Source organism: Lates calcarifer, linkage group LG7_2, assembly GCF_001640805.2.
Source record: "Lates calcarifer isolate ASB-BC8 linkage group LG7_2, TLL_Latcal_v3, whole genome shotgun sequence".
In the NCBI taxonomy this organism is placed as follows: domain Eukaryota; kingdom Metazoa; phylum Chordata; class Actinopteri; family Centropomidae; genus Lates; species Lates calcarifer.
In genome coordinates, this window is record NC_066854.1 from 53,520 (window position 1) to 66,079 (window position 12,560).

Here is a 12,560-nt window from a genome sequence, read left to right on the forward strand (position 1 = left end):
CATTACAAACACGCTCAGAGCCCGAGGCTCAACGCTCCCACTGCACTCTGCTAATTAGGCTAACGAGGCTAACACCTCCAATTAGGCTAACGAGCTGCTGTGGCTGATTTAGAGTCAACTCTGACAGAAAACAAGTTGATTACCAAATAAAACTAAAGTCTAATGGCAAACATTTATCATTAATACGACCACTGTTACTACTGCTAATAACAACAATAAAAACTTTATATTTCCCTTACAACCTGAGAAAGCAGTGAAAGTCAAACTCACCTTTCACAAAAAGTCGTACATTGTCTGCATATATCTGAACTGGGAGAATATCTGTTACTGCATTAATTACACTGTTGTTGTTGGTTATTTTAAAAACTTTATTTCACAAATTGAAATTCAATTACTTAGACATAAGTCCGTCTAAGTCTAATTCAGATCCTAAAACTCAGACCTGATCAGATCAGGTCAGGTATCAGGTCACTTCTCTGGTTCACAGGAAGGTAAATCCTGTTTATTTAAAGCACAAAAACAGGACTTTAAACAGATCAGAGAGGTGTTTCCGTCCCTCAGCAGCAACATTTACACCTCCAGCAGCTTCTTCTCTTTTTTCAGACTGAACACATGAAACAATGCAGCTGTTATTAGAGAGCCAGCAGCAGTTTGTTTCCAGAGTCTCTGGAGGCTGAGAGCTGCCAGCGCCTCACTCCGACTCACGACCTTTACTGTCACTCTGCGCTGAACACACAGCCCTTCACAATAAAAGACTTAAACTGGAAACTGAAGGACGAGTTAGGAAAATCTCGAAAACCAAGACATTTAAAGAAGCATTCCACAGTTTTTTTTTTTACAAGTGCATGATGGGAAATGTAGGATGTTGAAGAACGGGAGGATGAACTGTGAGCCAGTTCTGGCGTTGCAGACTTCAGGCTGAAAATGGGATCAGGCCGACCAACGTTGGGCCAGTGTTGGCTCCATGATCTGATCGACATATTTACGAGTTTTGACCCAAATGACCTGAGAACAGTTTACACTTATGTTTAGTCTTCACTTTAAGAAAAAAATAATTTAAACTGAACTAGATTTGACTTTTCTAGAAGCCATGAATCTGCCTTGTTCTGTCTGTTTAGTCAGGTGTTCTGCTAATCCTAGAAAAGTCATGAAAGAGAAGAAGCACCAGGAACAAGCTGAAGTTGTTGGAACATGTATCTGAATTATTAATCTTATTTTAAGTTCTCAAAACACAAAAACAACGATCCATCAACAGGCTTTCCAAACAACTGAATTTCCAAAGTTCCTGGAGGAGAATATTCCTGAACTGGAGCTTCCACGTCTTAAAATAAATCCAGTCTGACGTCACTGGAGTCAAGAACGTTAGAACGCTAGAAAACTAAGCTGAGTTTGGAGGATGATGAATTCATCCCACCCTGAAGACTGAGGAAACATGAGCTCATCTCCTTTAAGTTTGTGAGGCTGCAGAGCCACAAGATAACAACACTGTAAAACATCCATTTCATTCAATAATTTCCTCTAATAATCAGACTTATTAAGTAAAAATCTGCAGAACAGGTGAGATAGTTCCTCTAGTTTAAAGTAAAGTCCAGTCCTGCCACATAATCATCTTTATAACTAAAGAAAAAAGATGAAGGTTTATTTTATTCTATTTTAAGGTTGTAAAATGATCTCAGTCTCATTAAGCTTAAAATCTAATGAGCTAGACGAAAAGATTTGAGACTAAACTGACATTTTTCTGTGTAACTTCAATGAAACTTTTAAAACATGGTGACAGGTTCATTAAAAACTTTCTAATCTTTCTAAATAGATAATTTAGAGACGAAGCTGACATATTTTTTACAGTGTACCTCCATCCTCAGCTGATAGGCCCAGCTGTTCCCGGGAACAGGGAGCTCTTAAACCAATCAAACGTCTCTTCTTGCCAAAGTGCCGGCGTTGATCCGGTGTGCCAGAGCCCACGCGGCACCTGCATCGCATCATGGTGATGAACGCTGAAGCCAGAGGAGGAGAAAACCCAGCAACGCTTATATAACCTCCTTCTCTCTGCTTCTCTTTTTCTTTAAGGGAAAATTGTTCCTGCTGTACAATGCTGCCTTTGTCTGCCCTCGGGCCTGGGCAACAGCTTGAAGACAGACAGAAAAAATACTCACAACAAGCACAGAAACCTTTAAAAAAGCTCAAATACACAACTTTAACAGTAAAAATATACCCAGGACACATGAGCTTATCCTTTAAATGTCCTTAATTTGTGCATTAAATCAGGATTAATTATGCATAATAAATGTGAGAGGGGGTTTTAAGGGATTTCTCACTGTTTGAATTATGGAGACGACAGTAATTAAGGGATTTAATTGTGCAGTTTACAGGGTTATTAATGTGAAAAGAACCATTAAATTGATGTATTTAATGACCCCTGACCGATTAGCTTCATCTGGACTCAATCTGATTGTTAATAGTACTTTTTTTCCCTTTATACATCACTAAGTACACAACAACAACCAACAACTCAAGTTTTGTCTGATTTACATGTTGTTGAACACGAAACAAGAAAAATAAAGATACTGAGGCTTTAGCATCACTTAGCTTTAGAGCTAACTCCCCTGTCAACCAAAACCAGACTGTTGAATGGATTGGTGATTAGCTTGTCGGATAACAAGAAAATTTCCATAACACAAGATAAAACAATGAGATTAAACCGATTTCGAAGGATGTTTTGTTTCACCTTGCTTCCAGTCTTTGTGCTAAGCTAGGCTAAACATGCTCTGCTACAAACACCCACCATAACAGTGGATGTGTTAGCTGTTGACATGTCTGTCATGGGTCTTTCTCAGTCTGGATTATGACACGATCAGACTTGTGTATGACTTGTTTAACAGGTCTGTTATTTCCTAATAATTTCCTGAACAAAACTAATTGGTTTTAATTACAGGAAAAACAAGGTTCAGAGACTGTTATTTTAGTGTCGGGGTGTTAGCTGCTGAGATCTCATTGGAACAAATTTTCAAACAGACGTTATCTGGATAAACCGACCACATATCAGAAATCTACAAGGAAAAACAAAAGTCCAAGGGACGAAAATGATCAACCATCAAAAAATGATCTGTCACTTAGCCCCTACAGTATCCTGATGAACCAGGTGGACCAAGAACTCTTCAGTTCCAAGAAGGTCCAAGAATTCAAGACCACATTTTCAAGAACTCATCTAGCACTGCTGACAGCTCCAACCGGTGGCCCTCCAGTTTTCTCCCACCTGTTCCTTTCAAGGTGCAGTAAAGCGAACGCCAGTTTTCACTCCATGACTAAACTGTCAGGAAGTATCATCTTCCAGCCGGTCACCGATCGAGGACGGGCCATGCCAGCCACCTCCTCCGGCTCACAGGTGGGTGCTGGGTAATGAGGTAATTACCGGAGCGATTTCTTTCCGAACACCTTGAACAGATTCCCAGAGACTCATGTGGAGTCTGCAGGACTCGAGCCAAAGAGTGTGCAGAGCCTCAGACTCCTGTCAGGAGGGTGGAGGGGCTTCAGATGAAATGGCAGACGAGACAGAAAGAGGAAAGTTTAAAAACACAAAGAGGTCTTTAGTCCTCAGCTGTGCAGCGTTCAGGGGCTGCTAGGAAACTGGAGAAGAGACGAGGGAAACGGTGACGGAACGGTTTGGTGATGGAGATGAGTCGGCCTTCGAGGTAAACCAAACTTATTTGGAATAGAAAACAAAAACTAAAATTGAAACGTAAAGCATCTGATGTAAACATCATCTGACTTCTTATTAAAAATATGATCATGAGAGAAATCGACAAAACTATCAAAATAAGGCTGAACTTCCAATATAACTTTGACGTCACCTTATCATCTAATTACCTCCCTTGATTATTTGAAGCTTTTCCGCTTTTACGTGTCTTAAAAAAGGCGGTTGCTAACGAGTGTCTAAATGAGACTACAGAGGTTGTCGGGGACGTTAACATGAAAACCCATCTACTCACCAGTCCACCTTTACAGCCTCGGTTGTGTTTCTACTCACGCTCTTTCAAACTCTCACTAACTTTCTAAGAAGAAAGGCTTTTGTAGAAGAGCTCAGAGCTAAATGAAATGACCAGTTGGAAGCTTAGTGGTGGAGACGTTGACGTCATGTGACCGTGGTGTAGTTGGTTTATAGCCTAACATTAGCTTCTTACTTCTGGAGATTGGATTTAGGCTTCAAACATCAGAACAGTGGTGTTCATCTGTGAAGATTATCTGATCAACTAAACCTGAAGGATCAGAAACTTTAGTTAGTCACAGTTTATTTTCTGGAATAATCAAAAACACAATGAAAAAATCTTAATTGGCTTTTTGTGGAGGAACCAGGCTGATGCTAACTTCAGGACTGGACTACAGAAACATGTCACCACTCTATTAGCTTTATTATTAGCTGCACAAGTAATCCCGTTCCAACAAGCTATTTGGTTGGTGCACGTAATAATCATGTTTATATAAGTGTTTAAATAGTTTGCTCAAGTTATTGCCTTATTAGTACAAGTTATTATCTTCGTGAGCTTCTATGGAGCTATAATTACGACTGGGAAACTAAAATATTTTTCAGCGCTCCAGTGTATTGGACCACACACAATGTGGTGTAAACAGAGTAAGGTTGGAGGAAAGAGGAATGGAAGGAAGCAAGGTAAGTAACCTTCTCATCTTTTATCCTGGTTAATTCATATACAGTCATATAGATTGGAGAGAAAGTTTTATGTCCTGTAGCTCAGAGAAAGTCCACTGTATAAAGACAAAGAAGCTTTCTAAATAAATCTTGACTCCTGCTAAACCCAGAGGAGGCTCTAGTGTGGAGGAGCAGACCTCTAATTCCATGTTCGGCTCTCATGGAGCTGTAAATCAGCTCTAACTCAATCCATCACGAAGGAAGACTCCTGTGCTTTTTCCACTCTGGATGTAGTTCAGTGGATTATGTAGGTCACAGTGACTCTGACAGTTTCTGCTCCACTGTCAACTCCTCGTCGGTTTGTTTTATCGCCTCAATCTGCAGCTGGAGCCCCAAAACATCCACAAAGTCAACGATGCATTCACACTTCTCTCTGTTTACTGAAATGGTAAACTTCCAATTATGAAAATATAAACATACCCTTCAAAACATCTGCATGCTGCAAAATCAAATCTGGGCCTTCAAAAATCTTGTATTCAGTTGGTGTAGGGCATAATACTCTGGCAGTGAATTAACTCATCCACACCAGTTGATTATTGTATGTTGTTCCTGATGTATAAAGATGAATCTGATCATCCAAAAAGCTTTCTAAAGAAATCTGGATGGAGGTTGATGAGCAGGCTGATCCTCAGACTTACATTTACATATTACATTTGATAACCGGTCCCTTTGTCCATATGATGCATTCAAAGGATGCCCAGTTACCAGGACATCCAGGTTTGTCTCTGGGTCATATTTGATCACATGAACGTTTTGTACCAACACTGGATAATCCAGACTTGTATCTGAGCACCAACATCCAAATATGATACAGTCAACACAAAAGCTGAGGCAGCAGATGCTAGCTAAAGTTAATGTTTGTCACGTCAATTTAACAAATGTGTTGATTTAACTTGTTATTTTTGCAAGTCAGCTTATAACAACCTCCACAGCTGCATCATTCAGCCATTTTATAGCTCCGACACAGGAATTTTCAAACCTTGAATCCCAAAAAGCTCCAGGCTGTAAATCAGAGGTCTGAAACCAGGTGTCTTTAGAGAAACACTTCAAGTACGTTCAACCTTTTATAAAACCTTTCTGTTCAGGTGAAAATGACACCTGTGCACATGCAGAATCTCTGAATCCTCCTGTGAAACTGTTTTGCAAAAGGAGCCATGAATGCAGAGATTTACAGACGTCCACCTAAAGCTGCTTAAGATGGATGATACATCAGGGCACAAAGATCAGCTGCCCAGGAGAACGGACTCATCCAAAAATCACATTAGAAACTGGGTTTTTTTGTTCTTCTTCTTCTCCTCCTCTTGTTGCTCAGCTGGTGCAGTGATTTGGAAAGTGTTTGCAGATGTCGCCTGTGCAGGCCAACGCCACCATGTCAGCTCCCCCACTTGGATCGTCTTAAGTTTGGAAAGCAGAGCGGAGAAGAGGATGGCTTATTTTCCATGCCAGCTTACATGAAGAAAAAGCTCTGTGAGGCCCAGAGAGGAGCGAACGCCTCCTCAGAGAGAGTTTATACCAAAATAATCCCCCTCTTCAGCTGCTAGTGAAAGACTTAAATAAGACCAGTTCTTCCACAATTTAAGGAAATCCCCCAAAATACCAGATAGATTTTATTCTGTAGCTAATTTTACAGTTCTGTTAGGGTGGATTTGTTTGAAGTTCAAGTTCCTGAATGCAACAAAAGGAAAACTCTCTGTTCACAGCTGTATTACAATTTCAACAACTAAGACTGACTTAACATCGACTGTTTCAAACTCTGTCTGCAGCAAGTTGATAAAATAGAAATAAACTGCAGCCACTGTCGATCTGGAAGGAGGGAAAACAATCTAAAAACTGATGGCTAATACAGAGCTGCAGGGATCCAGCCCAGAAGGTAGCATCGCCCTGGTTTCCTCAACAAAAAGTTTCATTATTACAGAAAATAAATGAAAGTTTCTGATCCTTCCAGGTTTAGTTGATCAGATAACCTTCACAGATGAACACCACTGTTCTGATGTTTGAAACCTAAATCTAATCTCAAATATATCTTCTTAAGCATCAATACTTCAAATAAAACCCAGGAAAACATGAAAAATATGGAGCCTCTAACGGTTTTCATTACTTGTTTTGCACACGTCTTTCTGCATTTTCAGTTTTACTCCTCAGTATTTCTAGGAACACATGAGACTCAAATTTAAATTAATCTCTGATGTAAAAACAAAAGACAAATGTCTCTTTTCCATGACTACACCCAAACTGAAAATGACTCCAAACTGAAAGGCTGTATGATTAAGCTGGAACTGTTTTGCTTCTTACAGAAATACGTCGATATTTAGAAACTGCAGCAGCGCTCAATGAGTCTTCAGATGACTCACAGGTTTAATAGTGGGCTCAGCATTCGTGCCTTTTTTTAGCTGCTAAAACGTGCTGAATTGAAAAACATCACGTTCGAGGGTTTTGAACTTTCCTGAACGTCCTCCAGCTGCAGACGACAGGTTTTCTGTGTTCTCTGTGTCAAAGTGACGAAACAAACTATTTCTGTCTTGTCACTGTGAACGGCCGCTGCAGTGGAACAAGTTACTGAGTTTGAAGGCTTGAGTCAAAGACTGAAATAAACTGACGGAATAAGACATATTATTTCTCTACTTGATATAAAAGGAACGGATAAAATATTAGAAACAGGTATGACACAATACAGTTCATTAGCAGTGTAACTGGTAAACTGCACATTTACCAGTATATCACTGGTAAATTTACTTCAGTGGCTTTTAACACAAACATTCTCTGCCCTTTCCAACTGAATTTATTCTGTGATTTCAGCTTTTAATCATTAAATGTAACCAATTATAATAGAGTTTGGTTTAGCACACGCCCTGAGCTGCTGGGCTTCACCTGAATGTCAAAAACAAAATGACAAAAGAGACTCAAAACCACCTTGCAGATGAAAGCAGCGATATTGATTTTGTGTTGTTACCTTGAGTTAGTGTCAGTGGCTTTGTTCAGGTTTTGTTGTCCTTGCTGGTCCAAAGAGAGACAGCCTGGCTGGGCACCGAACACACCTGAGTTAATTGATAAGCTCCACCCACAACCTGCAGGCCAAAAACAAAAGAAGGGAAATGATCTGCTTCTACACCACTGACAGTATCAAGAAAACAGTAAACTCTGGAATTGAACCTGCAACATTTAACATTTGACAAATTTGACAATAAAGTTGGAAGTAAGTTGCACTAAAAATAGAATTTTATACGTCATAATTACAAGAGAAAAGGTAAGTTATTCATGAAATCATCACTTTAATCCTGGCAAAGCGTTGCCACAGAAACATATTTCAAAGAATAAATACTTCAGTTTTTTGTCCAGTACCAGCATCCCTCTCTCAGTACTGTCAATAATAAAACCCTGCAGCAGCTCAGGTAACCTAAACTGTGACCTGTGACCTCTGTTGTCGTCTTCATTAAAGCTCCTGACAGTCACAGGTGTTCCAGACGTCACCTGTTCTGTCTGAAGCGACGTCAAACTGATACTCAATCCCAGAATTCAGCTTTTTTTCCAGTAAATGAAACACAACCTGCCTCACATTAGATGAAATTGATCGCTTGAAGCTGTAAGAAAAAAAAACACACCTCACCATTTTGAGGTTCTTTTTTTTTTTTTTTTAAAGATTCTTATTGCAAAGCAGTTACGCAACCGAAGCTAACCACCTCTGACAGGAAGGTCGACTGAGTTTGAGTCCAGACCGAGGAGGGAAACAATCAGAGGGGCACTTGTTCTAACTGAGGACTGTGTTTCGCATTAAACCCCCACACGGCCAAGTCCAGATACTTTCCAGTCGCTGTAAGATAACTTTTCAAAGAGGCACCTGTCCGACCAAAACCACTGTGAACCTCAGATCAGCTCCTTCACAGCCAAAATGTAGTTTTGTTTTAAAGAAAAACCTTCATCGTTGCTGCCAAATGCTCTGACTTTAGCTCTGGCTCGCCTTCCTCACCTTCTTCCTCCTGGAAATGATGCATTATCACAGCGTTGGCTCCAGGTTTTAACGCTCAGCCAGCTCACGTACGTGCAGAGTGCCTGCAAAGAGGCATTGAAATCTCAAACCAGGGTTTCTGCCACGTTCAGATCCTGAACTTTAACCCACAAAATTCAAATGCAGGTTTCACTTCAAAAGAGCCACAAGTTGTTGACATGATCCTAGCCTGATCCAAACCTGCTAGAATGTCAATACACCACGGTTTTACTTTAGAAGAATACTATTCTTACTCATCTTAGACATTTCTGCAGTCTGCCACACCTCAACTATTGTCTTCTAACATTACCACATTCATCTCTCAGCTCATCTTTGACTCAATTCTCATCAATTGTCTCTGGTCCTTTACCCATGCAGGGTGATGATGAGGTGTACAGTTTGCTTACTGTCACTGTGGCTCTTGGTCTATAGGGAGGGCAGTTTTTAACTTTAACCATTGGTTCTACTCTGTCTTTTGTCCAGTCCAACACCACCAGAAGCCCAACCCACCATCACCATCTGTTGAATTATAAACGGTGTGTTAATGGATTGTACCCCACCAGTCGCTCGATGATAACTGCAGTTCAATGTAATGATGCACAGCTGACTGAAATCAATGTGAACTCATCATCCCTGTGTTTTGGACTGTTGGTTGAACAAAACAAGACATTTGGAGATGCTGAGGACAGGAGAATGAACTGTCCATGTGTTTGACTGAATTGTTGTCACTAAGTCAACAACTGAGAGAAGGCTGATGAAAGACAAGATTAAACTGATATCCATCTGAAACATCAGGCTCGGAGGAAGATTAGAGCGAGTTGGACTGCTCCTTTAAAGTTTCTCAACAATTTCCTGAATCGTCCTTCAAAGCCTCTCAGAGTTAATCCTGCCATTAGCAGTCGTCATCCTCGCTCAGCGTCAGGGTTCAGGTTTCAGAGTCATCCCGGCTGATGGGGGGCCGAGGTTAAGAGCTGTCAGAGCCTCGGTTTGGCCCCAGGGCCCCAACAACAGGGAGGAGATAATATTTGTGATCCTCTGATTGTCAACACGGATCATGTTCTTTGACGTCCACGTGTGAGCCACCTGCCGCCGGCTACGGCCTCGACGTTTGGCCTGGTTTTAATAACGCGACACAAAGCAGGCTGGGAAATCATTCCTGCGATTAAACTGAAGACTTTAATCATCAGTCCTCCACAGTCTAATTGTTTCCCTGTGAGAGACTCATGGACCTGTCATTTCCAACTGAAACATCACACAATAGTCCGGGTTAGAATCAGCACTTCTATCATTTCTAATTACCCCGATTACAAATTAGTGGCTGTGAGATCTAAAACCAGAGGAGGAGCTAACTGTAAAACCTAATTTTATCAAACGTTTGTGTATTCTTTATGTGAAAAACTTCATTTTAACCATCTATTATCCAGGAGTTGTCAACAGGCATGCTGAGAAATGTAGGAAAGCCCTAAGTGCAGTCCAACAAGATGAGACAGGTTAATGCAGGGTAACAAAGCTGAGGCTCCTGGGAGGATTTTCCTGCTTTAACTTGAGTTTGTCATTGCAGACGTCCACTCATCCACCACAGAGCGACATAAAACCATCTGTAACAGTCATAAAACCAACTCCATCCACTCTGAGTAAAAGTTGTTATTGCAGCATTGTCGTGCGTCTCTGGTTTCACCGCAGCACTGACGCCAACCAAAACAAACCTCTGGATTCATAATTCAGCCTTAAATGAGTAAAAAGTCATCCTGTGTTCCAGCCGGTGATTCTTCATGAGCTGATTTAACTGTCAGCAGAGTGTGTCCTGGTTTTCCTGTGGCTTTCCAAACACACACTTACTTTACTATTATTTCATTTGGTCTCAGTGAACTGAAGACCTGAAGCAAGCCAAGGACTGTGGAAGTCGTTCTGCAAACAAATTAATTTCTGTAAGAACCTCAGCTTTATGAGCTGAGTTTGTTACAGACTCAGAGGTTTGTAGTTTGACGGCTCTCAGCTGATAACAGTCCAGGACCACCTCAGATGATTTCTGACTTTAAAATCAGAGTAACACTCTAAATCAGACCGGTTTCAATCCACAGGGTTGAACCAGGATCAGACTCCATGATGTTTTCGTCTTTCACCATTGTCACCATGTCAGATTAACTGATCATAGCACCATAAATTTGTGCAGCGGCTTGGTCTGGAAACTGGCAGCGCTACAAGTCTGACTCTAACAAATCACAGTTCATGTCCTTGCTCGTAAACACAATGTGAAACCAACAGGTGCTGATGTAACCATAAGACAGCGCTCCGTCATCCTATTGGTCAATGTGAAGGAACAGATTGTAGGAGGCGTCACACCAGGCAGAAAAATACAAATAACTTCTGACGTCCTGGACTTTTTGTTGGTGTTTTGGGTCGTTCCAGATGCCACATCGCAGGTCTTCAATTATGTCAAACAACAAGACCTGTTCATCACTCCCCACCTTCTTATTCTGGTCTGAAATCTGTCAGACACAACAACATCATGTCATGATCACAAAGTGTGTCAGTTCCAGATTCTCAACTCAAAGCACAAGAACAGGAGCAATAAACTCCATTAACCCTGAACAAACTTCTCTTGTGTTTGTAAATACTAAGCTAAATATTTCCCTCAGGTTTCGGTGGAGGCGTTAAATGCTCTGCACAACAAAAACTAATTAACTAACTAACACTCGATCTGTTAGATAAAAACAAAAACAATGCTGAATAACAAACAGGAAGTGAGAAACAAAGTCACTTCTACGTCCTCGCTCAAATTAAACATTCATCTATCATTATTGTTCTTTTCATACATGATGTTTTATTTTCTTTCTTTTATCTTCCTCCTCACATCCAAAGTCTGATCTTACATAACCGTGTCCATGGTGACGATCCCAAACAGCAGCTGAGCATTGTGGGTAATAAAACACACACACAAAAACCCTTAGGAAACACCTGACAGTCAGAGCATTTGTTCGAGTGGAAAGGTGATGAAGACGCTCGACGCTCTGCCAAACTTCCAAAACAAAAACAGAGAGTCTTCCTCCACTGGAGTTACATAACAGACGGAGATGATAACGCCATCCCAGAATCCTTCCCTCTCTGCTGCCGTCATGATCTGGTCTCCAAATGTCTGCTGGACAGAATCTGATTTAAGATGTTCAGCTTTCAGTCGAGTTGTAAAAGTGCTTTAAAGGATTTGAGAATGTAAAGGAGGTTAAGACAGTTCAGTTTGAGAATAGAAGAATCAAAGTTTGACTGATTTAAGTTCATTTGTTCTATAATTTAACACAACTCAAACCCTAAACTGCCTCTAAAGTCACCTGGACTCTTACAGACTCCGTGCTGCAGCCTTCAGTTGATTAAAGTCAGACCTGAATCTGATCAGAGGTCAGATCAGTCCCTCGTGAAGCGACTGGTTTTGATCATCGGCCTGTCAGATGTTATTTTTTGCAGTGTGGACAGAGTTTATGTAATAAAGGTTCTTGGCTCAGCTCAGATCCTGGACCGGGTCCTAGACTGGTTCGGTTCTCAGGGTCATCGAGGCCTCACAGAGGACAGTGTCAGCCGCTATCTGTCCAATCAAAATCTAGTGACTGGAGTCACATAAAAGGACAGAACTCCTGATGCTTTTATTTTGTCTTCCTGCTCCGTGTTGTCTCCTCAGTCTCCAAAATAAAAGCCTGGAGACGACGTCCTGTCAGACGCTGGCAGCCTGGACATGTTGTGGACTTTTATAACTTCCTCTGTGAGGGTTACTGAAAGGTGCTCAACTCAGACTCAATTAAAACTCAAACCAGCTCCAAGAAAAGGTGAAACAGAGGAAAGTGACCTCGAGTTCCCTTTAAGTTTTAATCCACACAGAGCTGCAGG